At 41.2% G+C, this 17,728-nt stretch overlaps 1 protein-coding gene across 12 annotated transcripts in view; it reads left to right on the top strand.

Annotated features, from left to right (window-relative positions):
• Positions 1 to 17,728, top strand: part of CHL1 (cell adhesion molecule L1 like) — a 142,027-nt gene that overhangs the window by 38,288 nt on the left and 86,011 nt on the right. The window contains exon 1 of one of the 12 annotated variants that reach the window (XM_054838468.1): positions 9,249 to 9,316. The exons of 10 other annotated variants lie outside the window; for them this stretch is intronic. The gene's annotated coding sequence lies outside the window, so the exon portion shown is untranslated. Of the gene's footprint in view, positions 1 to 9,248; positions 9,317 to 10,623; positions 10,733 to 17,728 lie in introns of those variants that run through there. One more of the 12 variants, XM_054838473.1, reaches the window with a different exon arrangement.

Here is a 17,728-nt window from a genome sequence, read left to right as displayed (position 1 = left end):
TGTATGATGTTACTTCTTTCTTTTTTTTGATGCTAAAAGTGTCAGAATGCAAATCTGGCACAAGATCTTAAGGGGTCATCTAGTTCAGTCCAGTGGACCACACTGCATAGCCTGCCTCCAGGAGAGATGTTTGCGTCGAGGTCTCTTTAGAAGCTTCCAGTGATGGCTCCCAAGAGTGGTCTTGGAGACAATGTATTAAAATGATTAACCATCTATATAGCTCAGAAAGCTTTTCATAATTATCTATCCTTAATTTTCCTTTCTGTGAATTAAGTCAGTCACTACTCGTGTTCATGAAGTACAACTGATTGTAGTTTTCTTCATTAAAACCAGTTATGCGTTGGAATATTGCTGCTATGTCTACTTTTCGGTCCTCTCTCTTTATAGAGTGAACAAATACTCTTCTTTCTAGGTCATGGTTTCTAAATCTCATATGAATAATTACCTCCTGTGTCCTGTGGTTAACATCTGTTAATATTTCCCAAAACACCACTTGTGTCTCTGGCAGCAGACTCGCGTTGCTGACTCACGTTTAGGTTTATCCTTTCTAACCTCTCTGTTCTCTCTGTATTGCCGCCTACCTGATAAAGCATGTTTTAAAGTTTGTGCTTGATTATTTCCAAAAACACGTAGGACTTTGTGTATCTCTCTATTAAATTATCTCCATGATTTCGGGTGGGGTGTTTTTCCAACACGTTGGGATAGCTTGGTGTGCTTGTGCTATGCTCCAGAGTGCTTGCAGATCCTCCATGCTTCATGTCACCTAAGTCACCCATGAAAATATGGGACCAAGTGCCAACACCTGTGGAGGTGCACCGGTGTGTTCCCTCAGTTTGGAAGTGGGCAGTTGAAAGCTGTTTTTTGAGTGTGTTTATTGTCAGTCTAAAATGAGAAGTTGGTAGATCTACGGTGCTGTGATAGAGGAGTATGTTTATCTATGCAAAATGTATCACATCTAATTCCTTCTTGTGATAGGGTAATTAACCTGATTTAAAACAAAGGAGACTGGGTTGACATGATTAGTTCTTCACAAATGCATTTTGGCAGTTTCTTCTCACTTTATATTCCTCTGGGTGCTTATAATTTCGTTGTTTAATCATACATTCCTGGGTGTTTCAGCGTACTGAATGTAGACTGCGTAGTCTTCCTTTTTCCCATTTCTAGAAATAGCTGCTATGTTTGACCGTCTCTTGCCCTCTGGGACCTCAGCCATTCCCTGAGAATACGAAAAAGTAATTACTAATATTTTACTTCAGGTATCAGCTGAAATTTTCAGTATTTCAAAATAAATTTTATCCTTAATGACTTATTCAGCTGTATCTTACCCACGCAGTCTTTAACTCTCTGCTCAGCTTGTGTTTCAAGCTCCTAGTTAAAATGAATGATATTGAGTCTGGTCACTGTAAAACATCTTTTTGTGGAGACATAAGGATAAAAAGGCATTGAATATACCAACCTTTTCTGTGTGGAGTGTGATTTGCTATTCTTTCCCTATTAGCTAATGGGCTAGTTTTTCCCTTTATCTTTTAAATCCTTTTTTGCAGGCAAGTTAGGAAGAGAGGATCTTGTCATCAAAAAGGTTCTTTAGTAAATTACCATCTGTATTTTCTTGATTAATTATAGTTAATTCAACTACTGAAGGGTTAGAAAAACTCATTAAGATTTATGTGGAGTATTTTTTATTGCTTAATTAGTCTTCATTAGTTGAACCGGAAGACTTGAAGATTTGTATTTTTGCATTACTCACCAAAACCATGTTAACCATACAGCGTTAATATTGTTTTTGTAAGTGCACCGCGGTTGCGGTTATGTTCTCCTCTTGCCTTTCCATCCCAGCTGTATTTTCAGCACCTTTTTGCAGTTCCGGTGTCTGATCCTTGCTCTGGCAGGAGTGCTGCGGCAATGTCCCGCTCCAGCAGCCTTGCTTAGGTCATGGTTAGTCGCTGTGAGGTGGCGCGTCCCAAGTCTAACAGCGGTAGGACTGAGAGGGATGGCAAGGAGTTGCTCTTTCGGCAGCCTGAGCATCCGACACGTGGGGGTTTGAGGGGTGGGGAGGGTTAAGCTGTGAAATGTCTCTTCAGTTGGTGTGTGCAGAGTGTTTTAGAGGCTTCTAACTCAATAACACTGCAATGGCTTTTCATGACGATGGGCATGTCCTTGAGGCAGGTGGCACGCTGTGCGGAATTTGGAGGGGAAGGGAGACAGAGCACTTCCAGAAAAAGGCTTCAGGATTTGTAATATGTGCACAAGAAACCAGTGTATTTTTGGTAGTCTTCACCCTGGGGAAATGCAGAACCATTTTGGTTGAAATGAGTGGAAAGAATCTGTCCTAAAAAATGAAACTTTGAGAGACTGTTCACTCTTTTTTTTTTTTTTTTTTTTTTTTTGAGAAGTGTGGTGAGGGAGGAGCAAGTCCTCAGATGTAGAATAGGCAAATGTAAAGGCCAATTCCCACTGTGGATAGGAAGGAAGCCCAAAACTGTGGCATGAACGAGTGAGGATGGGTATTGGAGAGACACTCGCCAGTGACCGAGCCAGCAAGCCCTGGCCGAGGCTGCCGGGGCGACTGCTGAGGCTCCAGCTGCTGGGAAGGAGCAACCCCTCGGTAGATACCTCCAGGAACGACAGAGCTGTGGTTGAGGCTGCCGACAGACTAGATGACTTCTTGAGATCCTTTCCAATGCTCTGGTTTGATGAGATAATAAAAATTAGATTTGGGCCAACTTTTGAAAGCAAAAAGTTGTTACCAAAACGGGCTCTTAAAATGCATGGTTTGTTTTATGAGGGTTTTTTTTTTTTAAGTTGGGGGAAAAATGTGTACAATCTTGAGGCTTTGCCACAACATTATATATAAATATGGATGCACTAAATTAATGCAATATTTAGTTATAGATTTGGACAGTGTGTAGTATAGTGCTGTCCTCTATAACACAAGTATAGAATAGTAGAGAGTATAGGAATAATAAATATATGGTAAATAAATGTATTAAAAGGGTGTGATAAACCATGCGTTATAACATCCTCTTGAAAAAGTACAGCCTGCGTGTTGTTATTTCAGTAGTTCAGGCCTGTACCCATAGACCTGAACATTAATGTATTTTATTCCGTTATGAAGAATACTCACCTTTTCTGCAACGCCACTTTCCAGTTAGGTTATTTCTGAGGTAGATTTGATAACAGGGTGCCTACAGTTCTGTACTTTGGAATAAAGGAAATTATTTTCAAAACCACCAAACAACACAACACAGTACCCTCCATGAAATGAAAAGATAAATTAATTTTCTGAAAGTGACTGAGCTATTGAATTCCTTTTCTAAATTCATTCTTTGACAGAATAGCATAAGTAAATGCTAAAGAATGGAAAGCGATTAAAAATGCAAGAATTAATAGCAAAAAGTAGATAAGCAAATGCTATGTGTACAAATTTGCATCCTGTGGCATAAAGAGGATTAAAAAATTAACTTACCACTGGCATTTACTTTAAAAAAAGTCCTGAGGGCCAGTTCACATAAATTACACTCCTAATGTGTGAGGACCCTAATGAAGTCAATGGGACAAAACCAAAAAAGTCAGCTGAAGAATAAGGGACAAAAAAAAATCAAGAATCTTTTTTTTTTTTAATCACATAAAATACTAAGTTAATAAAAACTATGAAGATAATGAGACTAGAAATTGGAATTACAATTTTTTCTGAATGTAGTTTGTAGTAACTGGGAAGATTTTGAAAAGTGGTTGCCTAAAGAGATACGATTTGTGAACCAAATTATTAATATTACCAATATTTTATCTTGAGGCAACAGTAACTCGATCTTTAAGTGATGAGAAATTGCTTTATTTTCTGACAGTCTGAAAACCGATTCCGACACCCTGGTCCATCCTTGATTGGATTAACTGAAGTGACATTTTTTCAGAAAAGAACAAACAAAACACACGGCATCCATCCGGTGACGAGTCGACAGAGGTGGTGTTCACAAATTCCCTCCTCGCCAGCCCGAGCCGTGGCGACGTGCCAGCTCTCATTAGCATCAGCCCTCCGTTTCTCTTCCCAGACCACATATGCTTTGCAAAGTGCTCGTGTCTCCCATGTATGACAAGTGCTTGGGGTGGTAACGGGAAAAGGTTTGCAGAAGTTAACGTTTGTCTGAAAGGACTGCTGCTCCCTCCTCAGTCGTTTTATCACGCGTTATGGATGCGTGGTATGTGCCCATATGGATTCCTGTTTTCCATGCCACCCGTCTACACTGAGTAGACTTACAAAACTACACCACGTTAGAAACCTAAGCCTTGAAAGTCGTTGCAACTCCAGTTTCTAAAAGCTGATGTCTCATTACAGAATGACTTGCGTGCCTGAATCTGGCTTGACAGAGACGTGACAAATTACTTGGGGATTTTCTTTAAATGCTGCTATACTATTGACATATTTCTTCAAAACCCGTCCTGTCACGCTAGATCAAAACTTGTTGCAGGGGAAGTTATTCCCGTGTAGCTCTAAGACAGATTGTTGTTCAGCTGTACTGACAGCTCGTGTTTAGCAATCTGTTTATTTGGCTGGGCAGCAGCAGCGTTACCAAGCGGGCAGATATCTCCAGGAGATATCTCACTTTGCGTATTTCCTCACTACTACCTTTGAAAAAAGTCATTTGCTTCTAAACACTTCCCTGCCAAGCTTAGCATTTTATATCCTGCCAAAAAATCGCTGATTGAGTCTGAATATGGCAAAAGAGGAAAAAGAGTTATTACTAAGTGGCCTAATGCACCTTTTTCCCTCCAGTGTAGTTGCTGTTCTGTCCTTGCATCCAGGGCTAAGGGTAAGTACAGTATATACCAGTTATTCAGTGCCTGAAATAATTTGGGTGGAATTTATTATCATTAGCATGCAGAAAGGGCAAAGCCAGTTGCCGCATGAGTTCATTACAAGGGAATTATTTCCTTATATACATTTAGTAAGAGTCAGCCCTAAGTGATGTTGCCTCATTAAATTCAAGAACTTGGATACTGTTACCGCTCTTCCAGATTTAATAGGCATGCTTTTTCCAAAGGGTTGCTTTTCTATAATCTGCTGCATAGCACGCAGACACCTGACAGATGCTCAGTAGATTTCCGCGTCTGACGAGGGTTGGAGCTTTGATGAATGTGGAAGAAGGGCTGTCGGAAAGGCCTGAGGTGTGAGGGCGCAGGGATGCTACCACGGCGGATTTTGCGTGTGCTGAGAGCTTGGAAGAGGATGCCGTGAAATAAACATTTTTTGTTAGCTGGTTACCCGACAGCTTGCGTTGGCTGAAGGTCACCGCGTGGTTTCTGTCGTCATACGAGAAGCTCTGTCTCCGAGAGAGGGGTGAGGAGGACACCCACTAATAAGGGACTCAGCGTTATATCTGCAGTGTGCCACGCTGGAAGACAAAGGGACACTGTCTGTGCTCATAATCCCTCATTTGAAAATTAACGAACAAATGACAGGCTACGGACGGGATGGCTATGAAACCTCTTCTATTGGGCAAGCAGTGCTTTCCCACTGAGTGCTTTCTGGTTAATCATTTGGTTTCAAATTTGACTAAGTCTTTGTTGCTGTGCAGTGGTTCTGGGCAAACTGGTCTTGGGGGGAGGGATAGGCCTTTTGAAGGATGCTTCACGCCTACATTAGAGAAATACTTATTTTTCGTAGTTCTTTCGAAGGCAGTATCATAAAATGCAGATTAATGATGCAAACGGTCTTTTTGATCGTCTGTGGAACTGCTGTGTCCCTACAGGGAAGTTGTTTTCATTAACCAGCTTTGGTTTACATTTCTACAATTCAGATTTATGTAAAAAGTTAATAATACTCATACAGCACAAAATAACAGGGCAAGTAACTTTCTCCAGGTAATTAAAAATTAAGCCTTTCTTACAAAACAAGATATTCTGTAACCTGTGAACCTAAAAGCCTGACTTGGTTTCCTGCTGACTTACATTCCCAATTGCTCTGCACGGGGCAGTGCTCGTTCATTTTCTTTCTTCTCCAGCAGGCAGGAGATAATACTGGGTTACTCGCAGCCTATGTTATGTACGGGCTGACTGGCTTGCCAGTAAATATATTGAGATTTGCCAGTCAGCTGCTCTCAAACAGAATTTACAATGTCCTTTTTCGCAGTGGAGGCACTAGTTTGAGTGTCTTTCCTTTGAAACTCCCCTGTTCGCCAGCGATTGAGGGGTTTGGAGAGACGGGAGAAGCTGCACAAGTGTAAAAAGCCTCATTTCCTCAACAAGCTGTCCCAGAAAATAGCATTTTTTCCTTTGCCAAGAAAAAAAGAAGTTCTCATCAAACCAATCTATTTCAACATTATAACCTTTATCCCCTGAATAAAGATGCACAGTTTTTGCCAAACCCTGCTCATTACACCGGATTTTCATCTCTCTCTGAAGGGTTTACGCTTGCTTTTTTATATGCAAGCGCGGTGGGTGAATTCCCAGGAAAGGGGGGCTGTACACAGGGTCCCCCAACGTCCCAGGGGTGCTAGTGTCCTGTCCCCAGGGCTGGTGGGAGCGGATGGAGTCAGCCCTGCTGAGGGAGGGTGTTGCACCTTCCCTGGGGTGAGCTGGAGGAGAGCTGGTGGTTACTGGGGGTACTTTGGGCAGTTGAGCACTTTTCAGTAAAACTCTGAAAACCAAGCCTGGCATCCATTCGGTATATCACAACTTTGCCCTGATGTTCTCAAGATGGTAATTGAGGCTTTTTTTTTTTTTTTTTTTCTTTTTAAAACAGCATTTTGGGAAGCAGTGACTTTGTTAAAGATTTCAGTGCATAAGTGTTGTCAAGGCGGTAGTGGAAGCACTGCGGTAGCAATATTAAGAAAGCACTGGCAAAACTTTTTGCTTGTTGCTTTGCAACTAAGAAAAACTGCGACCAGCTCTTGATGCCACTCATTATTAAACCCTTTCTTTAGCAAATGGGCTTGAATTCAAACGTAGTCATTCGTCTCCCTCTGAACTCCTAATGCTTTTGACATATTTTCTGAAGTTCCCATCGTGAGCTGTAGCCTTTGGACTCCCTGTGGTTTGCTGACAATGTCCAGACCTGAAACTTTATTTTTCCTTCTTGTAGTAAGTATTAAAAAATCAGTGAGAAAAAGTTGCTTGCTATTAGGATTAACTTGAGCTTCAGTTTCTCTTCACTCCATTTTCTGTTCATTCTCACACTTGCAAAGCAAGTGTCTTGTCATTTAACGCTGCGTCTGATGGAGTTCTGCACTGGATCCCGCAGGAGCAAACAGCCGCAGTGCGAACGCTGGGATGGGAGGGCGACTGCACCACGAGGCACCACATCAGCGCTGGGTCGTCACTTGATGGGAAATATAGCCAAAAAAAGGATCATGTATCTGTGAAAACAGTGAGAAGTACAGAATAATATTTTAGATGAAAGGTTAAAGGAGTTGGATCTGTTTGGGATTTTTTCTGTGTATGTGTGAAAGGGTAAGAGAGTGTTTTACTGCAGACTGGTTGACCGACAATCTTCTTTGCAGATCTTAAAATATCTAATTAATGCCATCGATTCATCTTCTTGATGTGAGTTAAGCAGCCTTTACAGATCATATATGTATTTCTATACAGAGAGAGAATAAATATTGTATTTTAGATTCCCAGGCAGTGAGCTCTGACATCCAAAGCGCACGTTAACACCCTGCTCCTTATGGACTAACGAGGTGGTAATCCCTGCACCATTACTGTGGGTATATATAGGAACACTATTTTGGTGTTAATCTCTCCAAACTTCCAGGACTAGTCATCATACCTCACTGCATTGACAACAAGTAATTGTAAAATAAGGATATAGCTTAACAAATGATTATGAATTGTTATTTTTTTGAGTGTTTTTATGTAGAGGTAGTTGTTCACTTCCCTGCTGAGTTGTCCAAGTTAGTGATCTGGATGCATTAGATAACATCATTTACTTGTTTTAGAGCAAGACAAGAGACCAAAGCTCTTTTCCTATTTCCAGTGATAAAATTGTTGGGTTTAGACGAATTGTCAGATTTCTCTGACTCTGTTTGTTGGTTCTTTTCTGTCTTGAAGCCTGCCACTTTCACCCATCTGCAACCAGCCTCTGTTGCCTATTTGAAAAGAAGGCTAAAAATATTTACAGGCATTATCTCAACAGTCGGCTGCAGAGACAGCACTTTGCTGACGTATCAAAGGCAGGTGCATGCTGACATCTGCTAGAAAATTTAGAATAATCAAAAATAATTCACTGGTTGAAAATTTATTTCGTAAGAAAAGGTGCCACATCTCATAAATTGGTAGAGGGTCTTCTGATGAATCCTGAGATCTCTCTGAAAGGCACCCGGTCGTCTCTGTAATACAGATTTGCAGCCTGGATACATTCAGTATAGAACAATGCACATATAGAAGGTCCTTTCGTATTGGTCTAAGAGAACCTCTGTTGGAGGCCAGCATAGCCTAGTACGTACCTGTTGGAAGTGGTCATACTCGAGTAGTTTTAGTTACTTAGGTGCTACATGGAGCCTCATGGTACTTTCAGTAGTTTGGCTGTATAAAATTTATTGATAGGCCAACTGTCTCAGATTGAAGCTGATCTTAACAGAAACCCTCCTAGAAAGTGAGTGCAGATGTAGGTGATAGGATGCTAGTAACTGCAAAAAACCAAAAAAAGCAAAGCGTTGGAAAAGCTTGAGATTGCTATGACAGCCAAAGACAGAAATGAGCTGAGTTTGGGAATACATTTTAAAAATACTTAAAATATAATTTGCTCAGCTGTAAGGAAGATAGAATTTAAAATCTTTCTTCTTGAAGTTCAGCTGACTTCTTTTAAAAGAAGAAGAAGAGTTCATTGAATAAAGGGCAGAAGGAGAAACCTGGATATTTTAAGATCAGGCTTTGCAAGTACTGTGTATAGGAAAATATAGTACTAAACGCTTTCTCCTTGACAAATGTGGTTCTGCTGCCATATGATCCATATTTCCAGCTCTTAGGATGTATCACCCTGAAAATTGCAAAACTAAGTATTAAGAAATATGCCTTGAAAATGTGCCAACTAAGTTCCCTAAAAGGATCTGAGAAAGGATGACTCACTACTTAAGTGGCCATTCATTGCATCTGCAGAGCATTTCAGGTTAAATTCTCTGAAATAGTCATGATTTCTTGTGGGAGCTCCTCTGTGTTGCGGAGCCAGTGCTGCAGCAGCAGCTGCCCATTGCTGAGGTCCTGGTGAGGCGGGAGGAAGGGAGGTGGCATCAACCTGGAAGAGGGACGGGGGGGCCAAGAGAGGCACCTACAGCCAGCCTGAGCAGTGAGGAGGAGGAGCACCGAGGCTGCCTCTAAGCAGGTTTGACATTTCTGACTTGATTAAAAGCTGATCTAAAGCGGGTTTGGGGTGTCAAATGGCTGGTTAACCACTGGGGTCACCAAAAAAAGAGCATACGTGAAATATTGTCTTCGTGTCCCAATGTGCTGCCTGTGGCGTGTGAGGGAGGGCTTGGGCATCACAGGGATGTACCGAACCACTTTGAAATGTTTGCAGCCTGTTGATACCCGGACTGTAGGTGGTATTTTGTATCTGTGTTCATTCTTCCTTTGGTCTCTTTGCTGTTTAGTATCACAGAGCCTTGTTTAAAGAACATCAGGGTTTTTTCTGAATTTCTATCAGTATTTTTGCTGAATTTCTATCCGTATTTCTGAATTACTATCTTATTCCAGATGGTTTGTCGTTTGTTGGGGGTTTTTTGTGTGGTTGTTTTTATTTTTCATTCTTTTTCTTCTCTCTCTCAAACCTGCTTTCTCAATCTCTTTCTGCTGTTCCCCTGCAAGCAGCAGGCTCCTAGGGCACAGCTACGCCTGACGTCCCTCCATAGCTCAGCATGGTGACGGGGCAGAGTTGAAGTGACAAATCTTGAGCTAGTGCAAAACTGAGACATTTATTCTCAAGTGACCAGTGCTTTTTGCTTGTTAAAACACATATAAAATAACCTTTACTGGAACAATTACTTTTAAGATTCCTGTCTTCATCATATAGGAATTTTATTTTTGTCAGTTCTTTGCTGACCAGATACACCAGATTTTCTTTACAAAGTATATTTCTGGTACAGAGTGCTTCGGTTTTGAAGGACCTAAATTGAGGTGCTCTGTAGGAACCTATCTTTCAGAAAACACTAACTTCATCTGCTGAAAAGCAGATCCTTTTAAGCATTCTTCAGTTTTTCAGAGTATCCTACCGCAGCCATTTGTGACCTTGAACAGTCTCAGCTGGCACAAGTAGGTAAGCCACCAGGAATGTGCAGGCGCTCACGCCTAATGAGCTCCGTGTTTAGCTGACTTGGTACGTGCCAGGTTTTGACTGACAGCCTTTCTGGCTTCCTCCTGAGTGGAACCAGCTTCTTTCCGTCTTTTCAATAAATGGAGAGAGCTGCGCATCAAGGCGGTGTCTTTCATGGTTATTTCTCATAGCTTCTGATCCATATTTGAGGAGCCTTTAGTGAATTTTTCTGTTTGGTTGCGTGCACTGATATGTTTTTGCTTCCTGCGTTCAGTTATTCATTTTTCTTCTTTGAACCTTGAGAGAAAAATAAACCAGGAAGAATCCAGTTACATGTACTTTCAGATTTTGAAGACTCATCCAAACTGTGCTATAGTCTCTTGCAATTCCTTATGGAGGAGGGATCCAAACTCTGCTGAAGTCAACGTGAATCTCTTGCTATCTTTCATGTTGTCTTCATGGTTGTTCTACCTTTGGCTCACATGGACAGTAAGTAAAAGTAAATGTCAATTATCTTTTCAGACAGAGGTGCTTGTAGAGGTACTACACTTAATGGGACTGTTGTTGTCATGAAAGCTCAGAATAAAGGAATTTACATAAAATACACGTATTTTATTCCTATTACTGGAAAAATCTCATGTTCAGAAGTTTATGTGGGACAGGTGGAGAAGAGCAGGAAGGAAGGATGAGGAGGGAAAGTAATCCATTTCTTAACGGTGATTGAAACTGGAGAGGGCAGAAAAATGCACCTGGAAAGAAAAAAGAACAGTTATTGTCTCATAAACATCACAATATGAATCCAGGTTGACATACCATCATCTAAATCTCAACAAATTTGAATGAACCCTCTTCTTCTCTAGCCTGTTCTGTGGAAGCCAGTACAAATAACGTTCTCACTTCATCTGATCTGAGGCAGAGTAACAAAATCCTTGAGTACATCCCAGCACGTTTTTGGGTTGCAATAAGAGGATGTGCTGTGGAAAAAGGACACGTGTGTCGATGAATAATACATGTTGCCATGAGCGTCAATACGTACTACTCATGTATGAAACTGTGAAGAAAATAGTATGTTTTCTTTCTATCTGCTTTTAGGTGTGATTGAATAGAAGAAATGCTGTGATTTATTTTAGAAAGTTTGTATAATGGCCTAATTTGCCCTGAGTTTGGGAGAGAAGGGGAGTATTTTATTTACAAATCACAGAATCAATTTTAATTTTAGGTATTAATTCCTTTGTCGAAGTGTTTTGTATTCTTGTCTGTCTCCACCCTGTAATCCAGGTTTTTTTTATGTGGAGCATGTCTGTGTATGTTCCACAGGTGTGTGTTTTGCAGTGGTAAACCAATATTTTCCTTTACAAAATACAAGCATAACAATTTTGCCTCGGGTAAATTCTTTCTCCGGGAAAACCCATTCAATAATGCTTCAGGGCTTGTATCTCAAGATGAAACAGAAATCTGTCTTGCTGGTAAGATGTGAGTAAATTTTCATGCCTGTGACAGCTGAAGTAAAATTAGCAGGAAAAAAAATTATACTCTGTAAGGGGGGGAAACAACCAAACGCAGTAAACCCCTCAGAATACATACGCGTGGTAGGCTCACTGCTTTTTCTTAGCTCTTGGCATGATTTTCTGTCTCCTGTGAACTGTACTGAGCGTTTTGGTGACCGGCACTGTTGTGCTGTGTTGGATGTATACATTAAGTAGTGGGAATGGGTACACGTTGGCTGTCTTTAGAAGGAAAAGAGACATTTATGGTGGTGAGTTTTCTTATTGTAAGGTAGGTGCTGGTTTTTTGGGGGTTGACTAGTAAAGATGACAGATATTCAAATATTTTTTTTCTTTTTTTCTTCTTTTTTTTTAAGTGTAGGGTCAGAGATTTGACTAAACTGCAAGGTACACACCTGAATTTTTAATTAATTTACTTTTCTGTTTTGATAGCTACATTTTTTGTCACTATAGGGTATTAATGAGGTTTGGTCTTCCTCCTTACTCAAAGCTGGAGGTTTGATCTGCTGTAGTTTTCCAACCAGTGTAGTGCCTATGCATCAGCAGCAGAGCAGGTGACCTGCTAATAATTAGCTTACATTACTTTACAGCTCCTCTTTTAGGTGGGGGAATTACATAACTTAACGTGAGTAATACTAATTATTTTGGATCTGTCATTGCACAACTGATGATGAATAATGCAGGTACTGCTGTGATGCTAAATGCAGTTGTTGGGGATTTTTTACCTTTTCCCCTCATCATTTGTCTTGATGTATTGTGACATTGGATGACACAGAGAAAGCTGAATTCTGTAATTAAGTCTTATTTTAACGATCCTGGAAAATATTCAATTTTGCATGTTCTCGTAGCTTAAATGTGACTTAATGAGTCTTCTAGCTTTCCTGTCTGCTGAATACGCTGATGACATTTCTCCAGGTGGATAACAAGATTCAGTAGGTTAAAACTATCTTGGAAATATTCCACACCAGCATATTTAGGTTTTCATATTAATGGAGATATTTTTGTGCCATTAGATCAATGACTTCTTTCCATTTATCTGTGGAAGGCCAGGTCAGGCCTATTGCTAAGCAAATAACACCAAAAGACGAGGAAGGAGTTTCAGTGACTATGAATGTGATTTTTCTAAAAGAATTCACCTTATTTTCCATGAGCGTTGGTGTGATTGGGATTTTTTTTTTTTTTGTACTGCTGCTTCCAGAAAGCAAGCTTTAAGCCTCCTTGTACAGGCTTTTAAATTTGGGGAAAAAAAAAAAAAAAAAAATCATATTTGATGAAAACAGTGACTGAAACCACAGACTTCTCACCCCCTCCCTGTAGACTGTGCACAGAGTCAATTGAATCTGTGACTCTACAGAAACAGCTACGGTTAGGTGGGATCTTCCCAATTCTTTCCACAGCATGCCGGCAGAGCTGCAGGCTGCCTCGCTAAAGAAAAGGCAGTTATGTGTGTTGGGCGAGGAATTGGTCTATATTCAGCTTGGCTGGCTGAGCTGATGGCCGAGTTATGAGAGCTCTGTCCATAACTTGTCAAACTGGGATATTTTTAGAGTGACGTTGATCCCCTTTAGGCACAGAAACTTATGAATTTAACAGTTGTCTTTTTTTTTTTTTTTTCTCCCACTTTCCCCCCAACCCTGTGGCTGTTTAATATTAAAAAAGACTGTATCTTTTGGTAGTAAAGTCAGCAGGGATCCTCCTGCTGCAGAGGAGAGCTGGATGTTCCTTTCCAGGGGTACAGGTTCCCAAGCCCCTTGCCAGAGCTTCGCCTTAGAGGCCGCGGCAGCCGGGGTGGTTACTGTGCCATCGCACCTCGCCACATGCTCTCAGAGGGTTTCAGGCTCTCCGTGGGTGTACACAGGCTTTCACGGGGTTTGTCCTAGTGGAAAAGATGCCCCAGATTTGCTCTGGCAGTATGGAAAGCTTAGCCTAATTTTCAGAGGTGATTCCTGTAGAAGGAGGACATGCTGATGGCCAACTCTTTCCCAGAAAGGAAGGTTTGAAGGATGCTCCTGGCAATTTAATTCAATCTTAGACTTGGAAATAAATCTGAACATATTTTTGTTTTATCCAGCTTTATCAGAGTGGTTGGGAATACGAATGACACATTTCCAGCCATGGTTTTCTTCCTCAATTGCAGCTGGAAAGGCTATGGAAAAGGATGAGGAAAGAGTTGGCTGGTTGATGATTCTTGCTATAGAAGAGTCCTTTGAAGTTCACCAACTTAACTTCCCGAAGTCACGAGCCATTCAGGGGTGACGTGTGTCGCAGTACAAACCAAGTTGGTATTTCGAGGAAATAAGTGAATTCAAGACATATTTATTAGCTCTATGGCTTGAATTCAAAGATCTTCAAATGACAAAGAAATTCCTCAGTTTTCCGAGTAGAAACGTTTATAAAGGAAAGGAACAGTTTGGAAGATTGGCCTTTAGTTTCTAGTCTATATGTGATTGCTCTGTTTGACCTTAGGCATATCAGATGTATTCTATGTATAGAATGGTAGAAAAATCTGTTATGAAGCATCAGTTAACACTATCACATTATGATTTTTAGGTATGTAATTACAATCATGCTGCATTTAGCAAGTGTGAATACTTACATTTCTGTGATTTGTTATCAAATTAGTCATGGGGCTTAATTTAGATTAAATTCAGAAACTTTGTGTTTGAAAAATGCTCTGTACTTTATGCCTTGTAGGGAACGGAAGATTAAGCACCCTAGCCAGAGTCCTGTGGAAGTTGTTTTTTGGAATTGGTAATTGAGAGACTAAGCCTAAGTAATAAGCATGAAATATTAATTAGAGTACTGGTATGTTATGAAATAAAGGTGTTTTAGCATTAAGAAATGCCATCGAACCAGATTTAGAAGAAATATTTCAAACTATTTTGTACAATAAGCTAAAGCAAATATTGACTCACTAGTATATTAATGCAAATAAATTAAATTATTAGGGATTAACGACTGGTTTAGTCTCTCATTCTCTCTTTAGAATCCAAAGAGGAAGCTTTAACCCTTTCACTAGTTTTCCTTGACTCTTATCTTCAGCTATAGCAGCAGTCATGTCTGTCTTCTACACCGAAGCACTGGTATTCTCTGGGGACGTCTTTGGTCAAATTACTCCGTAATCTTTCATAATGTGCTCTCCAGAGGGTCTTAGCACTAAATGCTCTTGATAAGGAATAGTAAATGCAAAGTAGGTCTGCGCTCGTAGGTCCTGTCGTGTAATGAATGATTGAAGTATAGCAGGGAAGTGCGCTGCAGTAAAACCTCTATTAGCTGAACCCAAGTTAGTAAAATCGTTATAATCTGAAATTGAGACATGTCCCCCAGGCATGCTAACCGCACAGCCCTGGGTTTTCAGCAAGTCAGGATCACTCTCCAGCGATGTGTCGGTTTTGTGGCCTGGGTCCTGGTGGAATGAGAAGAAGAGGGAAAAGCACTAAGGGAGTAAGAAACAGTGAGGAATTTTCTCGTTTTGGCAGGGTGGACTCAGTGAAGGTGTGAGGAGTTGTGCTGTGGAGGTGGGAGCTCGCACCGAGTCAGATAGCGATGCTATCAATGTGACCTTATCATGTCTGTTAGACCGAGTGAGGAAGTAGGAGGAAGGAATTGCTGGAGAACTTCTCAGTTTTTCATTGTTGTCACTAATTTCTCCAGAAAGAAAAATCCTGATTTTTCTCTCAGTTGTGTTTTATTGCACATGGCTTCGGAGCTCCTGCCAGTCGCCTCTGGAGCTCCTCTGTATGCCCCAAGTCTCTCCAGTTCCCCGGGTTTTACAGCAGCAGTGAGTGTCAGGAAGCCACGTGGCCGTCACTTGCATCCTGGTTTCCAGGTGTCATTTAATCCGCACTGGAAAGCCCGCTGAGCGTGGAAGCTGCGGCTCGCAGCACTGTGCAGGAGCAGACGGTGTTCCCTGCTCAGCTCTTAGAGTGTTGAATTCCAATAATTCACCTTGCTGCTTATCCCAGATACTTAATCATGTTACTTGGGTTTTATGCGCTGTATTTTGTCACTTTTATGGGATCATGGGCATTGTCAATTCTCCTGTTGAACCTCTGTGTAACTTTTATGAACTGGTACAGGGCTGATTTAAGCAACTTTTTGTTTTTAATTGCTGGTTTAAGCATCCTTTTGTTTTTAATTAAAGGCCTGGATTTCCTGGTAAACTTGGAACAAATACACCTCAAAATAAGGCTTAAATAGTACTTTCAGGCCATGATTTTGTTGTTGTTAGAATAGACCTGTGTATCCCATGGGAAGTCCAGGGAACATACTCATTGCACATATGGTCCCATGCTGAGAAACTTATGGTATGAATAGAAAAGTTGTCCAAAACGTGGAATAAGAATGGCTGGACACAAAAAGTTCAGTAAGATCATGTGTAGAGGCTGTCAGAGTTTGGAACTGAATTTCTGTTACCAAAGATCACCTCCTTAATTAAAAGCACCGCAATGATTTGGGAAAGCAAAGGACTGCAGTGACAAGGTCAGATTTGAGATTTGTAATCCACACCATGCTTCTCTGAGCTCACGTTCTGCCCTCACAAGCGTTCCACTGAGTGCAGGAGAAACGCCGTTTTGTGTACGGAGCTGGCAGAGTCGAAACACAGACTGATGAGCACCTCAGCTGCTTGCTCCTGCCTGCCCTTACTAAGAAGAGTATTTGTTTAGGTCCAGCAATTTTGCTAGTGCACCATATATATCATTAGGAATCACTAGCCTAATTTCTTGTTTCATTATGGATGGCAAAATAAAACATTAATAGGTTTTTTAATATGAACTGGAAATTAAATATTCATTATTTCTTATGACTTCAGTGTCAGTAAGCTTTTAATACGCTGTAACTCAAAAAGTCTTCTCTCCGCTCTCTACTTGTACCATTTTAATTTACGAGTCTAAAGGTCATCTGAGCGTTGCTTCTGGCCCATTGCGTTCCTCAGCAGCTCCCAGCCGTACGACCTGTCATCGTGTGTCCTGGCGGGTGGCCCGTCATACGCATCATAACATCATCTGACTTCTGGTATGCGCTGGCTTTGGGCAAATCCCTTCCTAAAGCTGGGCCAGTTCTCAGTAACTGCTTTTTCGGTGTGTTTCCAACATGTGATGTAGGGAAGAATGGCCATGTTGGATGGCGACAGAGAAGCACCGGGCCGTTCCCGTGTGCGGTGTCCAGAGGGATTTGCCGTACGGCGTTGTGGTGGCCGGGGAGCTGTAAGGGGAATGCTGTGTTTGTGCTATAACAGTAGCTGAGGTGAGAGGGACTGGCTTTGCATTTTCTTTCTTAAAGCTATTTGCGTCCTCTCTTTCACCTTCGCAGCCCCTTTTTGTGTCTGGAGAGTTATCTCGTTCCTTCATCCTTCGAAGTCGGCTTTCATGCAACTTTCTGTCCTAAATTCTCCCCTTCAGATTTGATTATTTTCTGATAGGATGTGTTCATATTTGTTTCTAAGTGAGCGTCCTGCAAATACTGACTGCCCATTGTCCTTTAACACCAAGTATTTTACATAAAAATTGCATTCAAATGCCGTATGCATTTTCAAGGCTTGTTTCGCCAGAATAGGAGCAGAATCTGCACACGCATATATGAAGTCTTCGTTGTGTCTTAGACTTACTCAGAACCCAGTCATAACCAAACCCTGCTAGGTGACACCAAAATACCATAATCATTAGTTGTGTTGTGTGTTGCTGTAAGTAGGGTCTTAGTTCTGCTGATTAAATAAGCAGCAGTGTGAAAATCAGTATTGAAAACAGGGGGTTTAAGATGAGGAAACAGGTACAAAAGTTGATTTTATTTATTATGAATAACCAGTAATATATGAATAACGGGATAAACGAGCCTGTAAATCAAGCTTCTTGTGATACAAGTTGCATCCTGTGGATCTGGGGACTGAATTTGGAGGTGCTAGAGCACGATGGCCCCTTGGCTGTCCTCCTAAAACTAGAGCTCAGTGCAGGGCGTGCTCGTGGGGCCTGGTCTCTGCTGC

The sequence above is a fragment of the Grus americana genome, chromosome 11 (assembly GCF_028858705.1).
Source record: "Grus americana isolate bGruAme1 chromosome 11, bGruAme1.mat, whole genome shotgun sequence".
In the NCBI taxonomy this organism is placed as follows: domain Eukaryota; kingdom Metazoa; phylum Chordata; class Aves; order Gruiformes; family Gruidae; genus Grus; species Grus americana.
The sequence above is the reverse complement of the archived record's forward strand: the minus strand, read 5'-3'. Positions and strand labels throughout refer to the sequence as shown.